At 42.5% G+C, this 22,038-nt stretch overlaps 1 long non-coding RNA gene across 1 annotated transcript; it reads right to left on the bottom strand.

The window, feature by feature from the left end:
• Positions 1–390: 390 nt before the first annotated feature.
• Positions 391–14,361, bottom strand: LOC307215153. Its single transcript, XR_013838326.1, has 3 exons — positions 14,256–14,361; positions 6,897–6,985; positions 391–621 (listed from the first exon to the last, which is right to left on the bottom strand). It is a non-coding gene; the product is annotated as an uncharacterized lncRNA (long non-coding RNA).
• Between the last annotated feature and the right edge of the window lie 7,677 nt (positions 14,362–22,038).

Genomic DNA, 22,038 nt, shown 5'->3' with positions numbered 1-22,038 from the left:
CTTCCTGCAAAGGCTTCATGTCTCCACAGAGACCTGGCTCTTCTTGCGTGCCTGGGTTTCTATGGCTAAATTCACCCTGATTCTTCAAGAAATTAGTCAGTGACCTCACTATGTGCACAGTCAGTGAGCAATGATGAAAGGATAAAACTCACCGGATGGCTGGCAAACTGCTGGAGGCTGATCTCACTGCCTTTCCCTCTTGGTACCACACAACATCTATGCACAGGGTGGAGTGAAATCTCAGATGGTTGGAGAAGCATGAGCTGTCTCTTCCACTGACATTTGAGGAAGTGTTGAAAAATGAGCTAATGATCTCCAGCTATGTTAGCGGAAACGCAGCAGAACTTGGTTTGTCTCATTGCTGGAAAAATATACTGCCCAGGCAATAAATAATAATCAGAACTATTATGAGTTTATTCTAATACATCATCACTCTTCTGACTTCTGCACTGTCAAGTTGTCCTGCCAAAGAGGCTTTAATTTTACTGTCTCTTTCCCTGGGCACTTTAGAATTTATTTATCATTGTAGTGGAGGTGGGGCTGAGTTTTCTGTGTTTTTACCGCTACCTTAAACATTTCTTCAGCACTCTGCGGCCTCCCTGGCTGCCTGCACTTCTTGATCTGAAAAAACCCCATGGGATAAGTTAATTTTTTTGGTGGACTTCCGGAGGCAGCGCGAACGGCAATGGCTGCCCTCTTCTAACTGCGAAGAGGGAGCTCCATGGAAACGGGTCGTCCGCTACGGCGAAGCGGAGACCCACATCGGAAAACCACAGGCAGCAAGAGCCTGTGGCCGTGGGACTCGGCGGGCGCCAGAAGCGCCCCCCGAAACGGAGAAGGGACCCCGTAAGGGGTCTCTGAACGTGGAGGGGGTATCGCGGCGCTGTGAGTCGATCGCTATTCCTGTGGAGTGAAGCCGCATAGCCGCTGTCGGTGAGCGCTGACCTTTCTTCCTGGAAACATCTAACTTTGAAAAGCAACAACCCGTGAGTAAGAAAAGACAGTAAGAATTGGAAATAAATCTCTATAAATTCGGCCGAAAGCGGGAAACGTAAACAGGAAGTCCGTCTTCCGCTTCTGTTTAAGACCTAAAGCAAAAGACTTTGATGTCTGGAGCCTTTGAAGAGGCGTTAAAAACAACCAATCTGTGCATCCATTGAAGCTGTCTTTAAGCTAAATCAGGACTTAACCTTTTTAAGTGACTTATTTCTTTTATGGACTGTGTTTTACCTCTTCTTCTGGAATTTACAATCTTATTGAGAGCCCAGGTAGTGGATCTGCTTGAATAACAGAACTGTCAGAGTGCAGACTTGGATACTTTGCAACTTGGGATTGTTACAATCTGAGTTTTTGTGGATTTGCTACACTGAAACATCCTCTCTGGCACTTATTAGAGACATTGTAGTGCTTTTTAAACCAACTCTGCTAACTGCAAGAAAAATTGAAGGTTCTTTGGAATTTAATTGGGCTGTGGAAATTAACTGGATTTTAACAATTTGGCTTTTTCCCTCAAGACATATTCAAACTCCCCCTAGAGGTCTTTGGATTTACAGTTGTATGTGACTTTGCTTTTTCTTTCCTCTCCTCCTATTTGACTGTTTACTCTCTGGGCTGCTGGATTCTCATGGGAATAACTTAGTTTGACCTTGACTTGTAGACAAAACTGGAATGAGTGGCACTGGAATCAGGAAGTGGAGTGGAAAGTTAAGTTGATGAAACAAAGATCATTTGATTCGGCAAATAAATGTGGAAAACTGCTAGCATGGCAGTTGAAAAAGAGACAAAAATTAAATACGATCACTAATCTAGAGATTGAAGGAAGAAATATTCAGAACCCTGTGGACACAAGACAGATGTGGCAGGGGATTCAGCATATTACCAACTATAAACCTAACCTTGGTGCTGTCGACGGTGACCCTTTGCTGGCGGAGGAGCTTAACCTCTTCTTTGCTCGCTTCGAGAGGGAGCCACCTGAGACGTCGGTATTACAGCCACCAGCCCATAGGGGCCCCTCATTCACTGTAGAGGAGCACGAGGTGAGACAGGTATTGAGGATGGTGAATCCGAGGAAGGCTGCTGGACCTGATGGCATCACTGGAAAGGTGTTGAAGGGCTGTGCGGATCAGCTGGCGAGGGTCTTTACTAAGATCTTCAACAAGTCCTTACACCAGTCTATTGTCCCACCCTGCCTGAAGTCGTCAACTATTGTACCTCTGCCTAAAAAACCCACAATCAGTAGTTTGAATGACTACAGACCAGTTGCACTGACTCCAATCATCATGAAGTGCTTTGAGAAACTGGTGCGCCGTCACATTATTTCCTGTCTTCCACCAATTTTTGACAACTACCAGTTTGCATACAGGGCAAATAGATCCACAGAAGACGCTATCACCACCACTCTCCATGCTGCTCTGTCCCATCTGGAGCAGCCGGGGAGTTATGTGAGGCTGCTGTTTGTGGATTTTAGCTCTGCTTTTAACACTATCCTCCCCCATAGACTGGTGTCCAAGCTAGAGGCGATTGGACTCTCCAACTCCACCTGTCTCTGGGTTTTGGATTTTTTGTCAGAACGTTCTCAGAGGGTTAGAGTAGGGTCACATATGTCCAAAGCCCTTAGCCTTAACACCGGCTCACCACAGGGTTGTGTGTTGAGTCCCCTGCTCTTTACTCTCTATACGTATGACTGTACAGCCATCTATTCCAGCAACAAAATCATCAAGTTTGCTGATGACACTACGGTGGTGGGGCTCATTTCAGGAGGGGATGAGTCCGCCTATCGGGACGAGGTGGAGCGGCTCTGTGTTTGGTGTGGAGAGAACAATCTGGCTCTTAATACAGCTAAGACCAAGGAATTGGTGATGGATTACAGGACAAAAAAGGCGGTCATTCAGCCCTTGTATATCAACGGGGAACGGGTGGAGAGGGTGGCGGAATTCAGGTTTTTGGGAGTGACTATCGATCAGGGCATGACTTGGAGCGCAAATACCACTGCTCTGGTGAAGAAGGCTCAGCAGAGAATTTATTTCCTCAGACTTTTAAAGAAGAACAATCTGAGTGAGAAACTGCTGGTGTCCTTCTACCGAGGCTCCATAGAGAGCATTCTCACATACTGTATTTGTGCTTGGTTCTCCAGTTGTACAGCTAGGGAGAAGAAGGTGCTCCAGAAGGTCATAACCACAGCCCAAAGGATTATTGGTCATCCTCTCCCATCTTTGGAAGAACTGTACGGTTCCCGTTGTCTTAGGAAAGCAAACAACATCCTGCAGGATGCATCTCACCCGGGATACAGTCTGTTTGCACTACTGCCTTCTGGCAGGAGATATAGAAACATCAAGTCAAGGACAAATAGACTGAAAAATAGTTTCTATCCAAGAGCTGTGGCCTTTTTGAATGCTGTAACTCGATAGTGTGACCTGGGAGTTTGATGGGTGTGGGTGTGGGTGTGGCTGGAATGTGGTTTGTTTGGTTGTTGTTGCTGTTTTGCTTCTGTTGTTTTTTTAAGGGATGACATCCAATTTCGTTGCACTGTGCAATGTTGCACTTGTGTAATGACAATAAAGAATCTATCTATCTATCTATCTATATTAGGAAGTGCTTCCAGAGATACTTTAAACAATTATACACCCAAGGGCCGCAAAATGAGGTAGAGGCAGAGATAGAACAATTTTTGATAAAGAATGGATTACCAAGGTTGTCTCAAGAAAACAGATCAACCCTGAACGGTAAAATAACACTACAAGAGATTGAAGTTGCCATTCAGAACATGCAACTGGGCAAATCCCCAGGGCCTGACGGGCTTACCTCCAAATATTATAAGACATTGAAAGACCACTTGATACACCCACTAATGGAGGTTTGCAATGAGATTATGGAGGGGAAGAAAGGACCGGAAACATGGAAAGAAGCTTTCATCACATTGATACCTAAATCAGAATTGGAAAAGACACAACTTAAGAACTACCGCCCCATTTCCCTTCTTAATGTGGATTACAAAATTTTTGCAGACATTCTAGCAAACAGATTTAAAAAGTTCCAGTTACAGATAGGTAGCCGTGTTGGTCTGCCATAGTCAAAACAAAAAAAATTCCTTCCAGTAGCACCTTAAAGACCAACTAAGTTAGTTCTTGGTATGAGCTTTCGTGTGCATGCACACTTCTTCTGAAGAAGTGTGCATACTGGAAGGAATTTTTTTAGATTTAAAAAGGTTTTAAGTGATGTGATCCATAAAGATCAGGCAGGCTTTCTCCCAGGAAGACATTTGTTTGCCAACACAAGGAATATTATTGACATTTTGGAACTTCTGCAAACAAATATTAATACAAGAGCAGTGCTAATATTTATAGATGCGGAGAAGGCCTTTGACAACATTTCTAGGAAGTTTATGAAGAAAAACTTGGAAGGGATGGGAGTAGGACGGGGATTTGAAAATGGGGTAGATGCAATCTATTCAGAACAAAAGGCTAAATTGATAGTTAACAATGTGGTGACAGAAGAGTTTAAAATTGAAAAAGGAACACGACAAGGTTGCCCTATTTCCCCTCTGTTATTTATTTCGGTCCTGGAGGTGCTCTTGAATATGATTAGAGGGGACTGGTTGGTGGAAGGAATTCAGGTCGGAGCGAAACAGTACAAACTTAAAGCCTTTGCAGATGACCTAGTTTTGACTTTACAGGAGCCAGAATCTAGTACGAAAAGGGCATTACAACTGATTCAAGAGTTTGGTCGGGTGGCGGGATTCAAATTAAATAAACAAAAAACTAAGGTACTGGGGAAAAATTTGACAACTTCAGAGTCAGAAAGGTTTCAGAAAGAGACAGAGTTAAATGTGGTGAAAAAAGTAAAATATCTAGGGGTGAACATAACAGCAAAAAATCTGAGTCTATTTAAGGATAATTATGAAAAGTGTTGGTTAGAAATTAAGAGGGACTTAGAAAGTTGGTCAAGATTGAAACTTTCCTTGTTGGGCCGAATTGCTGCTATAAAAATGAATGTATTGCCAAGGATGCTGTTTCTTTTTCAGACTTTACAGATTGTGGACAAAATGGAGTGTTTCGGGAGGTGGCAAAGAGATATTTCTAAATTTGTCTGGCAGGGCAAAAAGCCCAGAATTAAGTTTAAAATACTAACTGATGCTAAAGAAAGAGGGGGGTTTGCCCTGCCAGACTTAAGGTTGTACTATGAATCAGCAGCTTTCTGCTGGCTGAAAGATTGGCTGCTTCTTGAAAACGCTGATGTCTTAGACTTGGAAGAATTTAACAATGCTTTTGGTTGGCATGCATATTTGTGGTAAGACAAGGTTAAGATTCATAAGAATTTCAAGAACCATATTGTCAGGAAAGCAGTGTTTAATGTCTGGACAAAATATAAAGACTTATTAGAAAACAAGACCCCGAGGTGGTTATCACCTATGAAGCTAAAGCTGTGAAAAGATCCAATATGGAGGTCAAATGGCCAAAGTATTGGGAAATATTAGAAAGAGATGGAGATAATTGGAGATTGCAGAGTATGGAGAAACTAAAAGATAAAGTGCGAGATTGGTTACATTACGCTCAGATTAAAGAGGCTTTTAAATTGGATAAAAAGTTAGGATTCCAGGTGGAAAAATCGAAATTGGAAACAGAACTGTTAGAACCTAAGACTAAATGACTTTCAAGAATGTATAACTTGCTGCTGAGGTGGAATACACAGGATGAAACGGTTAAATCATCTATGATAAAGTGGGCACAGGACATTGGGTATAATATCATGTTTGCTGACTGGGAAAAGTTATGGACCACCGGTACGAAGTTTACGGCATGTAATGCCTTGAAAGAAAATATTATGAAAATGATATATAGGTGGTACATGACCCCAGTCAAGCTGGCAAAAATATATCATCTGTCCGATAATAAATGTTGGAAATGTAAGGAAACTGAAGGAACGTTCTTTCACCTCTGGTGGACTTGCCCTAAGGTGAAGGCCTTCTGGGAAATGATATATAATGAGTTGAAAAAGGTATTTAAGTATACCTTTCCCAAGAAACCAGAGGCCTTCCTTCTGGGCATTGTGGGCCAGAGGGTGTTAAAGAATGATCAAACATTATTTATGTATGCAACAACAGCAGCAAGGATACTCGTCGCTAAATATTGGAAAACTCAAGATTTGCCCACGCTGGAAGAATGGCAGATGCAACTGATGGACTATACGGAGCTTGCAGAAATGACCGGCAGAATCCGAGACCTGGGAGAGGAAGCCATGGAAGAGGATTGGAAGAAATTTAAGGACTATCTACAAAAACATTGTAAACTATATGAGTGCTAAGAAGGATGAGAGATTTGAAACTAACAGGGCCCATTAAGTTAGTTGATAGTATTATGAGAATGAGTGAATTTTATGAGAAAAATAAATTTTGAATAAACATTGTGCTTAAAATTAGACATTTAAGACCTAGATAAAAAATTTTCAAAATTAGGGACAAAACATTGGCAATGTGTTTAATAAGAATTGAAATAAGGTGATAAGTTGCTGGCTAAAGCATTATAAATTTGGAACGCAGGAGCGTGAGATGTGAGGAAGTCCAAAGGATGAAGAAAGGATGGGTACTGCAAGATGTTAAATTTTATGCTTGTTCCTTCTTATGTTTACTTTCTGTTTATTCTGTCTTTTCTCTATTGTATCAACAAAATTCTTAATAAAAATTATTATAAAAAAAAAGTTAATTTTTTGGTGTCTTTCCCTGAACTGTAACTGAAGCACAGAAAAGCTGTGGAGGCTGCCTCCCAGGTGCTTGAGATTGATGCATCCACTTGTTTTTAAGGGAAGCCCTTCGTTTTACCTTGCTTGAAAAAGAATCCATCCCACACTCATTTCTTTAAAAATATTTCAGTTGTCAGACATACAGTAGGAAGCTTCCTCACCTTCCTATGTTTACAAGAAAGCCCAGCTGAGAATGCCATAGGGTTTTCAGGAAACACAGACACCCAGGAAGGCTGCAGCGTCCAGATCCCTGGAAAGATGATTTGTAGAATGAATGAAAGGACACTCATAAACATCCCTGAGCAACCCCAAAAATAAAGGAAGTGTGACAATTACCCAGCACTTGACCCATATGAATTTCTCCGTCATTTTTTCTCTTGGATAATGTTCTTATTCAAGATATTTTCTCATTAACTGCTGGATAAGAATCAGTAAAATAAATAAATGAGATAAGTTTTCAGTACAGCACTGTCATAAGGAGGGTTGTCCTTCCTTCCTTCCTTCCTTCCTTCCTTCCTTCCTTCCTTTCTTCCTTGGTCCATGGCCATAGGGATCTGGGAGGTGGGAGTTTGCTTCCATAATTATTTCACACCAGGACTGGCACACCTGGAGGTAGGGATGGAGGGGGGGGTGACTTTGTACTTCTTAATAATTGTATGATTGGCATCCATCTGTCTCGGGAGACAATAGAGGAGTGTGTCTTCAGGAGTGAGGTCAAGCTGCTGGAAGGTTGCAGCACCTGCTGTGGCTGCAGAGACCGATACAGGAGAGACATGTTTTGTTTTAGCTGGGGCAGATCAGGGTGTCTGGTTGTGCTGCTGCAGATGCACCATGGCGTTTCTTCTTTCTGCATTCCTTCCAGCAGTCATTTCTCCTTTGGTCACTGCTGTGGATACATGATTTGACTGCCTGTCTCCAAGCACTGCGGTTCTCTGCAAGGAATTCCCACAAGGTGGGGTTGATGTTTCCAGCCTTCATGTCATATTTGCATGTATCTTTTTAATGCAGATACTCAATGGAATAATAGCATTATTTATATATCTATATATTGTTTTATATTATTGTTTCAAGCACCTTTTATTTTATTTTTATTTTCTTTCACCCAGTGCTTTTTTTCTAGAAAAAGAGGTGCTGGAAATCACCACGAACACCTCCCTAGTTTGCTTAGAATGTCAGTGGTATCCACCTGACAGGTGCCGGAAGTGAGTTCCAGCTGAAAAAAGCCCTGCTTTCACTTTATTCTTCCACTGAAAATTTTCAATAAAATAAAAATATTTTTCTTAAAAAAAAAGAAATGACTTTTTTGCTGCTAGAAAAGTGTATCTCTCATTTTGAGACATCTCCACTTACTACAGATATTAAAGCATTCTAAAATTATGGGGGCTGGGGGAATTATATGTCAGAGACATTTTAAAGCTGAGGAAAACCCTCCAGGAAATTCTATTCTGCATTATTATAGGATTATGGGTGATCATGTCAAACAAACTACATGTACTTATGCATGTTGACATATCTACTCTGCTAGATTATACATGATTTTGGGCAAACTTCCCAATTCCCGAAGGTTTAACTCTGTTGTAGTGACACTGACATTTAGGTCATTATTTCTAATGTAACAATATATTAGGTCATGTATAAAAGACTGCAAATCTGATAATCTGATTTAGGGATTTTATAAAGCAAAAGTGAAAAAAGAAGAAGACCAGAGTTAAGGCTCTTTCATTGTTTTGCGCTCCACAAAATCAGAGAATTGGGAGTTAAGGCCAATGTTTTAACAGACATGCCTTGTGATCAATGTTGTCTCCCATATTTCTCAGGTATCCCGTGGGCACGGTAAGGTTGGTGAGCCTCACCCAATCACTTTGCCACACTGTTGTAACTAAATGAATAGCCTTTGCATGTAGCATCCATTAAGTGCTCCCTTTAGGAGTCCTGACGAAATTTTTGCTTCAAAAGTTTATCCATGCATGCAGTGATTTAATTTCTTGGTAGTTTCTGCCATGGACTTTAAGGGGGGCAGGAAAGCCTTAATAATATTAGAACCACTGCTCAGAATCTCATCAAGCAAGGGAAGGAACAGTACCACTGTACTCTGCCCTGGTCAGACCACACCTAGACTACTGTGTCCAATCCTGGGCACCACAATTTAAGAAGGATGTTGACAAGCTGGAACGTGTGCAGAGGAGGGCAACCAAGGTGATCAAGGGTCTGGAAGCTAAGTCTTACGAGGAGCACTTGAAGGAGCTGGGTATGTTTAGCCTGGAAAAGAGGAGAATGAGAGGAGATACGACAGCCACCTTCAAATATCTTAAGGGCTGTCCCATGGAAGATGGAGCAAGCTTGTTTTCTCCTGCTCTGGAGGGTAGGGTTTGTACCAATGACTTCAAGTTACAAGAAAGGAGATTCCGACCAACCACCAGGAAAAACTTTCTGACAGTAAGAGCTGTTTGACAGTGGAACAGTCTCCCTCGGAAGGTTGTGAACCCTCCTTCCTTGGAGGCTTTTAAGCAGAGGTTGGATGGCCCTCTGTCATGGATGCTTTAGCTGAGATTCCTGCATTGCAGATGGTTGAGCCTTGGGTCCCTTCCAACTCTATGATTCTATGAAATCAATGAAGGTTAGCCTCCCTTGACAAGACCACATCAAGTGCATCAGTAGTTTCCCTCCAAATTGGGAAGCAATGTGTGATACGCAGATTGAAAAATCTCTAGTTGATAGAGATGATAGAAGCATTCAGTGCTGCGCATGATGACAATGACACAAGGAAATGCTAGGGTGTGTTGCCAAGCCCTGTTTCTTCCAGTACGTCATCTGTGTCTTGTCTTCACCCTAAATGAATTGTTGGGTGAATGCCTAAAGTACAGGGACCTTCCTGGACTCATGGAGGCACCCTGCATTGTTGTTGTTTAGTTGTTTAGTCGTGTCCTACTCTTCCTGACCCCATGGACCAGAGCACTCCAGGCACTCCTGTCTTCCACTGTCTCCCGCAGTTTGGTCAAACTCATGCTGGTAGCTTCGAGAACACTATCCAACCATCTCGTCCTCTGTCGTCCCCTTCTCCTTGTGCCCTCCATCTTTCCCAACATCAGGCATAATTGGTCTAAATCATATAGGGTGCGTCCACAAGTACATGAGGCTCCCCATGACAGACTTTCACTCTCTAGCCCATGGAGGGGATGGTGATGTACCTGGAGGGGCCAGGACTTGGTTCTGATACTCCACTTTCCATCCCATTATTTTCATCATATATAGCAACCGAGCACACAAATAAGGTAGTAGATTTCTACATACATTCCATGAGTGTGTGCTTTTCATGTACAAAAAATGGAAAGAAATGAAGTAACCATTTCACCCAACACCCACAGAACTCTGGAGTTTTAATCTTCCATTGAGAAAATCTAAAGCCTTGCCAATATTTCTGCTCAGACTGAGTCCAAAAGGCTTGATTTATTAATGTTTGCTACTTTCTCAAACTTCATTAGCCTCTCCCCCAATCTTTGTTTAAAGGTCTAACTTTTTATATACCCAACTTTTTCTCTCCATACCTCCTCTGAATATTTTCTTCTTCTTTTATGTTTCCAGTTATTTACCACAACTATTCTAGCCGCAGGCAGCGCATTAAGTACCTGTGATGTCTACATTTTCATCTAATGCTGCCTTGCAAATCATCTTTAACAGACAAATCTTAGGATCCCTTCCAAACTCCACCTCTATAATCACTTTAAGGACAGACAAAACTTCATTCCAAATGTTTTAATCTGCACTTAAATTTGCGTTTATAAATAAAGAGTGTCATTCATATTTGATTGCATAAATGTAAGTTACTGTGTTTAAAAGACGTCAAGACATTTTAAATAAAATGGATACTTTTTGTGAGGTGTAATTCCAAACAGAAACAAAGAAAATCTTCTCCTTCTCCTTCTTCTTCTTCTTCTTCTTCTTCTTCTTCTTCTTCTTCTTCTTCTTCTTCTTCTTCTTCTTCCAGTGGTACCTCTGGATGCAAACGGGATCCGTTCTGGAGCCCCATTCGCATCCTGCAGTGAACACAACCCACATCTGCGCGTGTGCGGGTCACGATTCGCCACTTCCGTGCATACACATGCATACGCAAGCGGCGAAACCCAGAAGTAACGCACTCCATTACTTCCGGGTCGCCATGGAGCGTAACCTGAAAACGCTCAACCTAAAGCACATTTAACCCAAGGTATGACTGTATTATTTAAAATGCATGGATACAAAGTCTTGGGACATTATGTTTGTTCCTGTGTGCAAAGTATTGCTAAAAAGGAGAGGGTTGTGGGAGCAAAGTGAAGGGCAGGAGGGGTCCCCAACCCTTTTCATGTCTGGTGGCTTTCATTTGTAAATGATTCCCTATCCCCACCTACTTTTCTCCACTTAACAAATAAGACTTGGATTCCTGGCTGCTAGGGATCAGTTGATTTCTGATCTATGTCACTTTCTTTGCAATTATTCGCTCTTTGGACCACCTGTTTCCACATTATTCTGCAGCATCGCTACTGGGTACTGCTCGCTGTTGTTTTAAAGCTGCATAAAGAATTGCATTTCTGATTTTTTTTTCTTGCGATGTACAGTTCCAAACACATTTTGTCTCAAAATATGCATTTACAAATGCATTTACCCTGCCATCCAAAGATGCAGAGGGAGAGTTCTGACCTCAGAGGTGGAGATCCTACCTCGGAGGGTCCCTTTCTGCCACTGCAGAAGCTACTGCAGCCCCTACCTGACTAATGTAGGGCTTCAGAAATTGATAGAGGCGGATAATTTTCATGCCAGTGTCAGACTGGGGAGAGATACAGTTCTGAAGGATTCTGACCCCCCCTCTGGAACAGGGGGTGGAATGGAGCTGGCAAATCTAATTCCCACCTGTTTGAACCAATGTAGGCAAAAGTATTTTAAACAAAACGAAACAAAAAAAGCCTGGAAAAGGATGAAAGAGCATGAAAACTCTGCTCTGCCTTCATTTCTGCCTCACATGCCTGAGCCCAGCAGGTCTTGGGCTGGTAGGTCTGCGCCACCACTTGCCTCCCCCTGTAGGATGGCTTTCTTAATATACCTGTTTTCTGAGCTGGGATCTATGGTGCAACATTTGGAGGAGAAGAAAACCACATAGAAGGCTCTGTTTCAAGCCACGGGTTAGCATGAGATATATGGATCATGGTCCATTCATACTGGGATTTGTAAAATTCACATTCCACAAGCATCCCGGATGATGGTGGGGAAACCGCTGGGGAGATCGGGAGAATGGAAATAGTGGCAGATGGGCAGAAATATTGGGTGATGGTGGGATGGCTCTACATGTAAACCGAGTCAATTGAAACACCCTGATATATGACACAAGAAGCTATAAAAATGCTATCTGCAGTGTTGAATCTGGGGTGACTCATGCACACATGCTTACAGTTACCAATTTATTGTATTTTTTAAAATGAATTTACACCCCACATTTCACTATATGTCCCTAAAGGGCTTATGGGGGGTGGACGGGTGGACTGTGCAATCTATAAAATGTGAAACATCACAAAATAGATAGCAGGTTTTTAAATGGTGGCTGGATGGCCATCTGTCAGGGATTATTTAGCTATGATACCTGCAGAGATGGTCCTTTGGGCCCCTTCCAACTTGATGGTTCTGTGAAAGTAGTACTTGCAGTGCAAAAGCTTCCTGAAAGAAAAGTGTTTTAACCCAGTCCTTGAAACCCGGTGTCTGTCTGATTTCCAAATGTTGGGAGTTCCATAGAGCTTGGCTTACTACACTGAAGCCATGACTCATCATTGACTTAAATTGTGCTTCTCATCCATGGGGGACCTTCTAATACAGCTTCCCCGCCCACGGATGATCTCAGTTACCAGTTTGGGACATATGGGCAAGGCAGTCCTTAAGTGATGGATGTGCCTATATGAGCCAGCCCAGCAGTTTGGACTGAAGCAAAACAGAAAGCTGTGCCTAAAAAGAGCTTCTTTAAATCCCGTCAAAGGAGACATTTTTGAGCAGGTACTTGATTGCCATTTATTAAGCTTGGCTGCATCGATTCTGCCAAGTTCCAGGCAGATGGCCCAGGTATCCTCTGGGGGGCCATTTCAATCCAGATGATCAGGTGTTGTTTATATTTACAGAAGAGTTCAGATGAAAATAAAACCGCTCAGCCTATCCGTTATCATCCGCCTCCGATCTGCTCTTGTTGCACAGGTGGCAGCTATGAAATAGTTGAGCAGCAAGGCAGGGAAGGAGGTGTGAGGTTTTTAATGTCAATGTACTTGCAGTGGGATACTTTAGATCTTTAAGCAGTCTTTGTGGAAGGGAAGATGAATTAACAAAAACATGAGACTGCTATTACTGTTCTGTTGGGCACCGGAAGCGTAGAATTTTGTATGAAGCAACTGCAAAGGGACTGCATTTTTCACTTCCACTGAAAGAGTTTAACTAGCAGGTGAAAGTATGTTGCTATTTATTGTTTCCAAGCCACTTCGGGGTTCACTTGAATGGAAAGCAGCATAGAACTACAGTAAATCATATCATATCAAGAGGGATTTAATAAGCACCAAAACCTCATCAGTGAATCGTTAATGAATCAAACTTATACCCCACCCATTCTTCAATACGCTCAGAGAGGTCTACATGGGTGAGGTTTAAAACACCTTATCCTTAAATCATGTCTCTGAGATAGGCTAAACTGAGAGACAGAGACCCAAAGTAACCAAATGAGCTTCATAACTGAATGATTATGTATGATGCCATAAATAAGTATTTATGATTATTTATTATGATGTCCCCAGAGTGGCTGGGGAGACCCAGCTGAATGGGCAGGGTATAAATATTACTACTACTACTACTGCTACATTATTCTATGGTTCATTTGCATACTACTTTTTGACTCCAAAACAGTAAAAGACATATTAATAAAAAAAGAAATATGCAACTACAATAAAACCATTAAAACAATATAAACTAGCAAAATTCCAGTCACACTGGATTTATGTTAAGAATGCCTTTCAGTCTTGTGGCAAACCAACCAACCAACCAACCTGGAAAAACCGTCCATCAAACCCACTCCTATACACATTCTCCCCCATCCCTGACCTGGAGGAACAGATTCCCCCTAACAGGCTCTCATCCTGGGCAGAAACCACTTCTTTTCCCCACTACAGGTGCCCTGGCATTAACCCACATTATATTACTGAGATACTGGAGAGAGAGAAATCTACAAACCTACACTCACCTACCTCCTGTCTCCCACTGGGAAGATCCATAACAGGCTTTTGCCATGGAGCATAAAACCACTTCCTCCTCCCACTGCGAGTGCCTACAACTACGTTTGTGTGGGAATTGGGCTTTACAGAGTTATGCAGAAGAGAATCCAGGTCGTTCGACCCTTTAATTTCTTCCTTTTTCCCTCCTATGAAAACTATGCTCTCTTTTAAGGTTTAAATAACAAATAGCTTTTTACCCAGTGTACTTGCACTTGTTAGATTAAATATACAAGACAGGTAGGTGTTACTTACGTTGCTAATATATCTTACATATATTTGCATCTAAGATAAAAACTGTTACAGGCTAACTCTGAGGCAGACAGCAGAACAACTGCTCTCACACGAAATACTGTTAATAACTGTCATAACTGTACCAACTGAAATAACTGGCCCAGGGAGAGAAGGAAAAATAGTGGAAGTGAACAGCTGGCTTCGCAAATGGTGTAAACAGGAACGGTTTGGATTCTTAGATCACGGACTGCAGTTTCTTGAAGATGGACTACTGGCAAGCGATGGGCTGCACCTCACAACGGTTGGGAGGAATGTTTTTGCCAAAAATCTCAGAAACCTCATCAGGAGGGCTTTAAACTGACTAATGTGGGGGAGGGAGACAGTGCTCCTGAAGGTAGGAGTCTATCAATTGATGAAGATGATCATCCAAATGTCATAAACCAAATGGAGCAAACAGCACGCAGACCTAGTGGTGGGAGGAAAAAATCCTTAAATAAGAGACACGGGGGAATGATTAATGGACTTCAATGTCTGTACACTAATGCGCAAAGCATGGGAAATAAACAAGATGAGCTCGAGCTCTTGGTACAGCAAACTAAATATGACATAATAGGCATCACTGAAACCTGGTGGGATGAGTCCCACGATTGGAATGTAATAATGGAGGGATACAATCTATTTCAGAGAAACAGACCAGACAAGAAAGGAGGAGGAGTGGCATTATATGTCAGGGATGTGTATACCTGTGAAGAGATCCAAGATTTAGAACCTCAAAGCCAAAGTGAGAGCATTTGGGTCAAAATTAAGGGAGAGAAGAATAACAGAGACCTCATTGTGGGAGTTTACTATAGATCCCCAAGCCAAACGGAGGACATAGATGATGCCTTCCTGGAACAGATGGCCAAGCATGCAAAAGGAAGGGAGATAGTAGTAATGGGGGACTTCAATTACCCAGATATTTGTTGGATGTCAAACTCAGCCAAGAGCATAAGGTCAAACAGATTCCTCACTGGCCTTGCAGACAACTTCATTGTCCAGAAAGTGGGAGAAGCAACAAGAGGAACAGCCATTTTAGATCTGGTCCTAACTAATGTTGATGACCTGGTTAGTGGGGTAGAAGTGGAAGGATCATTAGGCGCGAGTGATCATGCTCTTCTGAAGTTTACTATACAGTGGAAAGGAGCAGCCAAGCATGAGGTAAAGGTACCCCTGCCCGTACTGGCCAGTCTTGACAGACTCTGGGGTTGTGCGCCCATCTCACTCAAGAGGCCGAGGGCCAGCGCTGTCCGGAGACACTTCCGGGTCACGTGGCCAGCGTGACATCGCTGCTCTGGCGAGCCAGAGCCGCACACGGAAACGCCGTTTACCTTCCCGCTGGTAAGCGGTCCCTATTTATCTACTTGCACCTGGGGGTGCTTTCAAACTGCTAGGTTGGCAGGCGCAGGGACCGAGCAGCGGGAGCGCACCCCGCTGCGGGGATTCGAACCGCCAACCTTTCGATCGGCAAGCCCTAGGCGCTGAGGCTTTTACCCACAGCGCTACCCGCATCCCAATACTAAAAGGAAAGGGAGTTCATGATGGCTGGGAATTTGTTAAGAGGGAGATAATAAAAGCACAACTTCAGGCAATACCAATGAGACGGAAACATGGAAGGTGCCTAAAGAAGCCAGGGTGGCTATCTAAAGAACTTTTAACTGAGTTGAGATTAAAAAAGGATGTGTACAAAAAATGGAAAGGGGGGGAAACCACCAAAGAGGAATTCAAACAAATAGCCAGCACGTGTAGACACAAAGTCAGAAAAGCTAAAGCACAGAATGAACTCAGGCTTGCTAGAGAGGTTAAAAGCAACAAAAAAGGCTTTTATGGGTATGTCCGTAGCAAAAGGAAGAACAAAGAAACAGTGGGGTCACTCAGAGGAGAAGATGGTGAAATGCAAAAAGGGGACACAGAAAGGGCTGAACTCCTCAATGCCTTCTTTGCCTCAGTCTTCTCCGATAAAGAAAACAATGCCCGACCTGAAGAATTTGGAGCAAATGATTCAGCAGAGGAAACACAGCCCAGAATAACTAAGGAGATAGTACAAGAATACTTGGCTAGTTTAGATGTATTCAAGTCTCCAGGGCCAGATGAACTGCATCCAAGAGTATTAAAAGAACTGGCAGATGTGATCTCAGAACCACTGGCAGTCATCTTTGAGAATTCCTGGAGAACAGGCGACATCCCGGCAGACTGGAGGAAGGCAATGTTGTCCCTATTTTCAAAAAGGGGAAAAGAGAGGACCCAAATAATTATCGCCCAGTCAGTCTGACATCAATACCAGGGATGATTCTGGAGCAGATCATTAAGCAAACAGTCTGTGAGCACCTAGAAAGGAATGCTGTGATCACCAATAGTCAGCATGGATTTCTGAAAAATAAGTCATGTCAGACTAACCTCATTTTTTGACAGAATTACAAGCCTGGTAGATGAAGGGAATGCAGTGGATGTAGCCTACCTTGATTTCAGCAAGGCATTCGACAGGGTGCCCCATGATATTCTTGTAAAGAAGCTGGTAAAATGCAGTCTTGACTATGCTACCACTCAGTGGATTTGTAACTGGCTGACTGACCGAACCCAAAGGGTGCTCATCAATGGTTCCTCTTCATCCTGGAGAAGAGTGACTAGTGGGGTGCCACAGGGTTCTGTCTTGGGCCCGGTCTTATTCAACATCTTTATCAACGACTTGGATGATGGACTCAAGGGCATCCTGATCAAATTTGCAGATGACACCAAACTGGGAGGGGTGGCTAACACCCCAGAGGACAGGATCACACTTCAAAACAACCTTGACAGATTAGAGAACTGGGCCAAAACAAACAAGATGAATTTTAACAGGGAGAAATGTAAAGTATTGCACTTGGGCAAAAAAAAATGACAGGCACAAATACAAGACGGGTGACACCTGGCTTGAAAGCAGTACATGTGAAAAGGATCTAGGAGTCTTGGTTGACCACAAACTTGACATGAGCCAACAGTGTGACGCGGCAGCTAAAAAAGCCAATGCAATTCTGGGCTGTATCAATAGGAGTATAGCATCTAGATCAAGGGAAGTAATAGTGCCACTGTATTCTGCTCTGGTCAGACCTCACCTGGAGTACTGTGTCCAGTTCTGGGCACCACAGTTCAAGAAGGACACTGACAAACTGGAACGTGTCCAGAGGAGGGCAACCAAAATGGTCAAAGGCCTGGAAACGATGCCTTATGAGGAACGGCTAAGGGAGCTGGGCATGTTTAGCCTGGAGAAGAGGAGGTTAAGGGGTGATATGATAGCCATGTTCAAATATATAAAAGGATGTCACATAGAGGAGGGAGAAAGGTTGTTTTCTGCTGCTCCAGAGAAGTGGACACGGAGCAATGGATCCAAACTACAAGAAAGAAGATTCCACCTAAACATTAGGAAGAACTTCCCGACAGTAAGAGCTGTTCGACAGTGGAATTTGCTGCCAAGGAGTGTGGTGGAGTCTCCTTCTTTGGAGGTCTTTAAGCAGAGGCTTGACAACCATATGTCAGGAGTGCTCTGATGGTGTTTCCTGCTTGGCAGGGGGTTGGACTCGATGGCCCTTGTGGTCTCTTCCAACTCTATGATTCTATGATTCTAACTGTCCCGGGCATATGATATCACAGAGTTCTAAAGCCCTTGTGAGCATTAATCCTTTACTTAGGCTCTTGGTTGCTTTCCTCCCAGTTTGAAGTTGCATGGCAGTATGATGCAACTAAAAAAAGAAAAGCTAATGCCATTCTAGGCTGCATCAACAGTAGCAGAGTGTCCAGATCAAAGGAAGTAATAGCAATAGTACAATTCTATTCTGCCTTACTCAGACCCCACTTGGAGGGCTGCATCCAGCACAGGGTATTGACAAGCTGGAATGTTTTCAGAGAAGGGCAACCAAGATAACCAACCCTTATGAGGAACGGTTGAGGGAGTTGGGTATGTATAGCCTGAAGTAGAGAAGACTAAGAGAAGATACGATAGCCATCTTCAACTAGCTAAAGGGCTGGCGCATGGAGCCAACTTGTTTTCCACTGCTCCAGAGCATAGGACCCAGAACAACAGGTTCAAATAGCAAGAAAGGCGATTCCTACAAAACATTAGGAAGAACTGTAAGAGCTGTTCGGTAGTGGGATGGACTACCTTGGAAGCCGATAGACTCTCCTTCATTAGAGGTTTTTTAGCAGAGGTTGGAGGACAACCTGACATGGATGCTTTAGTTGAGATTTCTGCATTGCAGGAAGTTAGACTAGATGACCCCCAAGGTCCATTCAAACTCTCAAGGTCAAGACTTCTGTTAATTGGCTCAGTAGTGGATTGCATGGTGGGTCAGCACTGCTCACCTGACTGGTTGAGTTGTTGCTGTGGAATAGGAAGGAGAGGTGGAGATGCAAGATGATGGGGAGGTCTCATGTTGGGTGGGGAGGCTACCTCTGTTCTCACAGATTAAATGGAATTACCCTCCTGGTTCATTCTGAGTAAACGAAGGGCAGTCAAATAAATGGGAATACTCTAGGATATTGGTGTAATGCTGTCCTGAAAATCTACCCTTTCAAGAAGTGCTGCACCAGATGTTGCACCACCTGAAGCTATCAAAGAGAGAGGAAATGTATGTCTCTTAATATTCAAAATAGGGTGAGTTTTCCAATTTCACAGTTCAAGTTTCTGAATGAGAAATTATGAGGAGGCTGCTGGAAAGTAAAACCCCTAGGTGGGTGTCACCAATGGAAGCTAGGGAAGTAAAAAAGCTTAATATGGACTCTAAATGGCCAAAATATCATGAAATTTTAGAATATGATGGTGAAAGGGTGAAACTTCAGAGTTATGAGAAACTAAAGCCTAAGGTTCGAGATTGGTTGCATTACCATCAGATAAATGAGACATTTAAACAGGACAGAAAAATAGGATTTCAGAAAGAGAAGTCAAAATTAGAAACAGAACTGTTGGAACCCAATACTAAGAATTTATCAAAAATGTATAACTTGCTGTTGAAATGGAATACACAGGATGAAACGGTGAAATCAGCTATGATTAAATGGGCACAAGATATCGGTCATGATATTATGTTTGCTGACTGGGAACAGTTATGGACCACCGGTATCAAATTTACTGCATGTAATGCTTTAAAAGAAAATATTATGAAAATGATCTATCGGTGGTACATGACCCCAGTCAAGCTTGCAAAAATTTATCATTTGCCTAACAATAAGTGTTGGAAATGTAATGAGACTGAAGGCACTTTTTACCACCTTTGGTGGACCTGCCCAAAGATTAAAGCTTTCTGGGAAATGATCTATAATGAAATTAAGAAGGTCCTTAGGTGGACTTTTCCTAAGAAACCAGAGGCTTTTCTCTTGGGCATGGTTGGCCAATTGGTGTTAAAGAAGGATAGGATTTTCTTTATGTATGCCACCACAGCAGCAAGAATTCTACTGGCAAAGTATTGGAAGACGCAAGAACTACCTACTCTGGAAGAATGGCAAACAAAGGTGATTGACTTTATGGGACTGGCCGAGATGACGGGCAGAATCCGTGACCAGGGGAAAGAGACAGTGGAAGAGGACTGGAAGAAATTTAAAATATATCTCAAGAACAATTGTAAAATTGACGAATGTTAAGATGTCAGGGGGTAAGAGGTAAAGAAATTGCAGCAGTAATCAAAAAAAAACTAAAGGAACTTTTATGAAAGGGAATTAAGATAATGGACCTAAGGGTTGCTAAAGAATCACTAAACAAGAATGCAGGGATGGGGAGGTATGGGGAAGTCAAAAGAAAGAAGGGTATGAAACGATCAGTTGGAAATTATGTTGTTTTGTGGTACTTTTGTTATCTGTTTGAAAAACGAATAAAAATTATTATTATAAAAAAAAGAGAAATTATGAGGAGGAATTCAAACTCCCATTTTGGAAGTGCATCTTTTATCTCAAAGAAAACTTTTTTTGTCATCATGTGATTATTTTAATTCAAGCATGCTGTGAAATCTCATGAGCTATCAACTGTGAAATGACAATGGCTAAATACTGCAACATGTTGTTTTCTAGAAGCTACTGTATTGGAGGGGATACCACTGCATGTTGCCAACTAGCTAGTATTAGCCAGTGTGAAAAACTTCTTCATGTATTTCATCAAATATAGCAGGGATGAGTTACCTTTTTCAGTCAAAGGTCCATTGCGTTCCATTGTGGAAACTTGGGGGGCCACATGCCACTAGTGGGTGGGGGTCAGAGGCAAAAGTGGGAGGAGCAATGGATGTGACTTGTATCTTTGGACATTTCAGCCCTGCAGAAATAAATAACTTTTCTATATTTCTATATAAGTACAAGTGTAAGGAGGTCATCACACTGCAGTTCTTGTGACTACCAGTAGATGGCAATGGCACCTCCAGTGTCACATAAAGCAGCCAGGCATGTGAGCAAGCAAGCAGCTGCTCAGTCAGCCTCTTTAATGGAGCAGGGAAGGCACTTCAAGGAACAGATTGACAAACTGCTCTGCAAAATGCCTTCACTCCTCCATTAAACATGGCTGCAGCAAGGTTTAACAGAAGAGGGGAGGTGCTTCATAAAAATGCTGTCTGAAGCTTCTTTAAAGGAGGTTGGAACTTAGGACAAGCTTTGAAGGGAGGGACCTAGTGTGCTCCAACACTGCCTCTGACAGTGGAGGAAAAACATAGACATCATTTATTCACCATGAATTTGTCCAATTATATTTTCAAGCCATCCAAGTAGGTGGTCATCATTGTGGGGATGAATTCCATAGTTTAACTATGTGCTATGTGGTGTGGGATGCAGTGCAATTATCTGCATTCCTATGTATGTATACACAAGTTCGTTTTTGGTGTGTCCACATAGCTCAATAACCAATTTCAAACTGGCAATGTTGCCCCCAGATTCTAAAAGGATTGTACTTTCCAGATCTTGTTCAATAGATCAAAACAGGTGACTTCAGTTCCATGAGACTACATGGACAGTGGGTAATGGTTTTAAAAATGGATCTACGGCAGAGATATTGAATCATCTGTCTCCAGATCCCACCATCTGCTGATATCTTCTTGATTGTTTTCATTCTTCCATATAATTTGTTCTTGGATTAGGCTGGTGTTATGTCTAGATTCTGGCACTCCCAACTTCAGTTATTTTTACACTTGCTTTTTGCTTTTGTACTTCAGATAGCACAGATGTTCACTTTCTTTACCTCCCAAATTAGGAACTCTCTTCCCTCAAAAGCATGGCTGGCACCAATGTACCACTAATAAATGCTCACACAATGGCTGGCAACGAAGCAGTCTATCTGGGTGAGCAATGCGACTTTGGAGTCGTGAGCTCACGCAATACTGTGGCTCCACAAATTGCAAAAATCACGGTCTTCACATTTGCAGATTTTAAATTTGCAGCTGCGATTCCATGGTTCTGACATTGTATTTCAAAGCAGAGTTGACATTCACATCAGGAGCCGGAGCCTACTCTCAGATCATTACTAAGTAAAACTCCACAGTGCTCTTTGAAAATACTTTTTATAAATAATAACGGCACCTGCTTCTTCATGTACCTCTTCCGACTGCAAAAGGTGTCAGCCAAGCGACAAACAAATCTTCACCATTCATTGATGCTAATAGCATTGAGCACACATTTCAAATTCCGTTACAGATGTTTTGCTGACAGAGAAAGATGACTCACCATTTCTGGAGCAGGGTAGAGACAGGCATGCCATCTCATCAAAGGCAATAATCAATTTTCTCCCAAATCTGCTCTGCATTGAATGATGCCATAATAAATTAAT

Source organism: Podarcis cretensis (assembly GCF_951804945.1).
Source record: "Podarcis cretensis genome assembly, chromosome: 4".
Lineage (NCBI taxonomy): Eukaryota > Metazoa > Chordata > Lepidosauria > Squamata > Lacertidae > Podarcis > Podarcis cretensis.
This window is presented reverse-complemented; position numbering and strand designations above follow the sequence as displayed.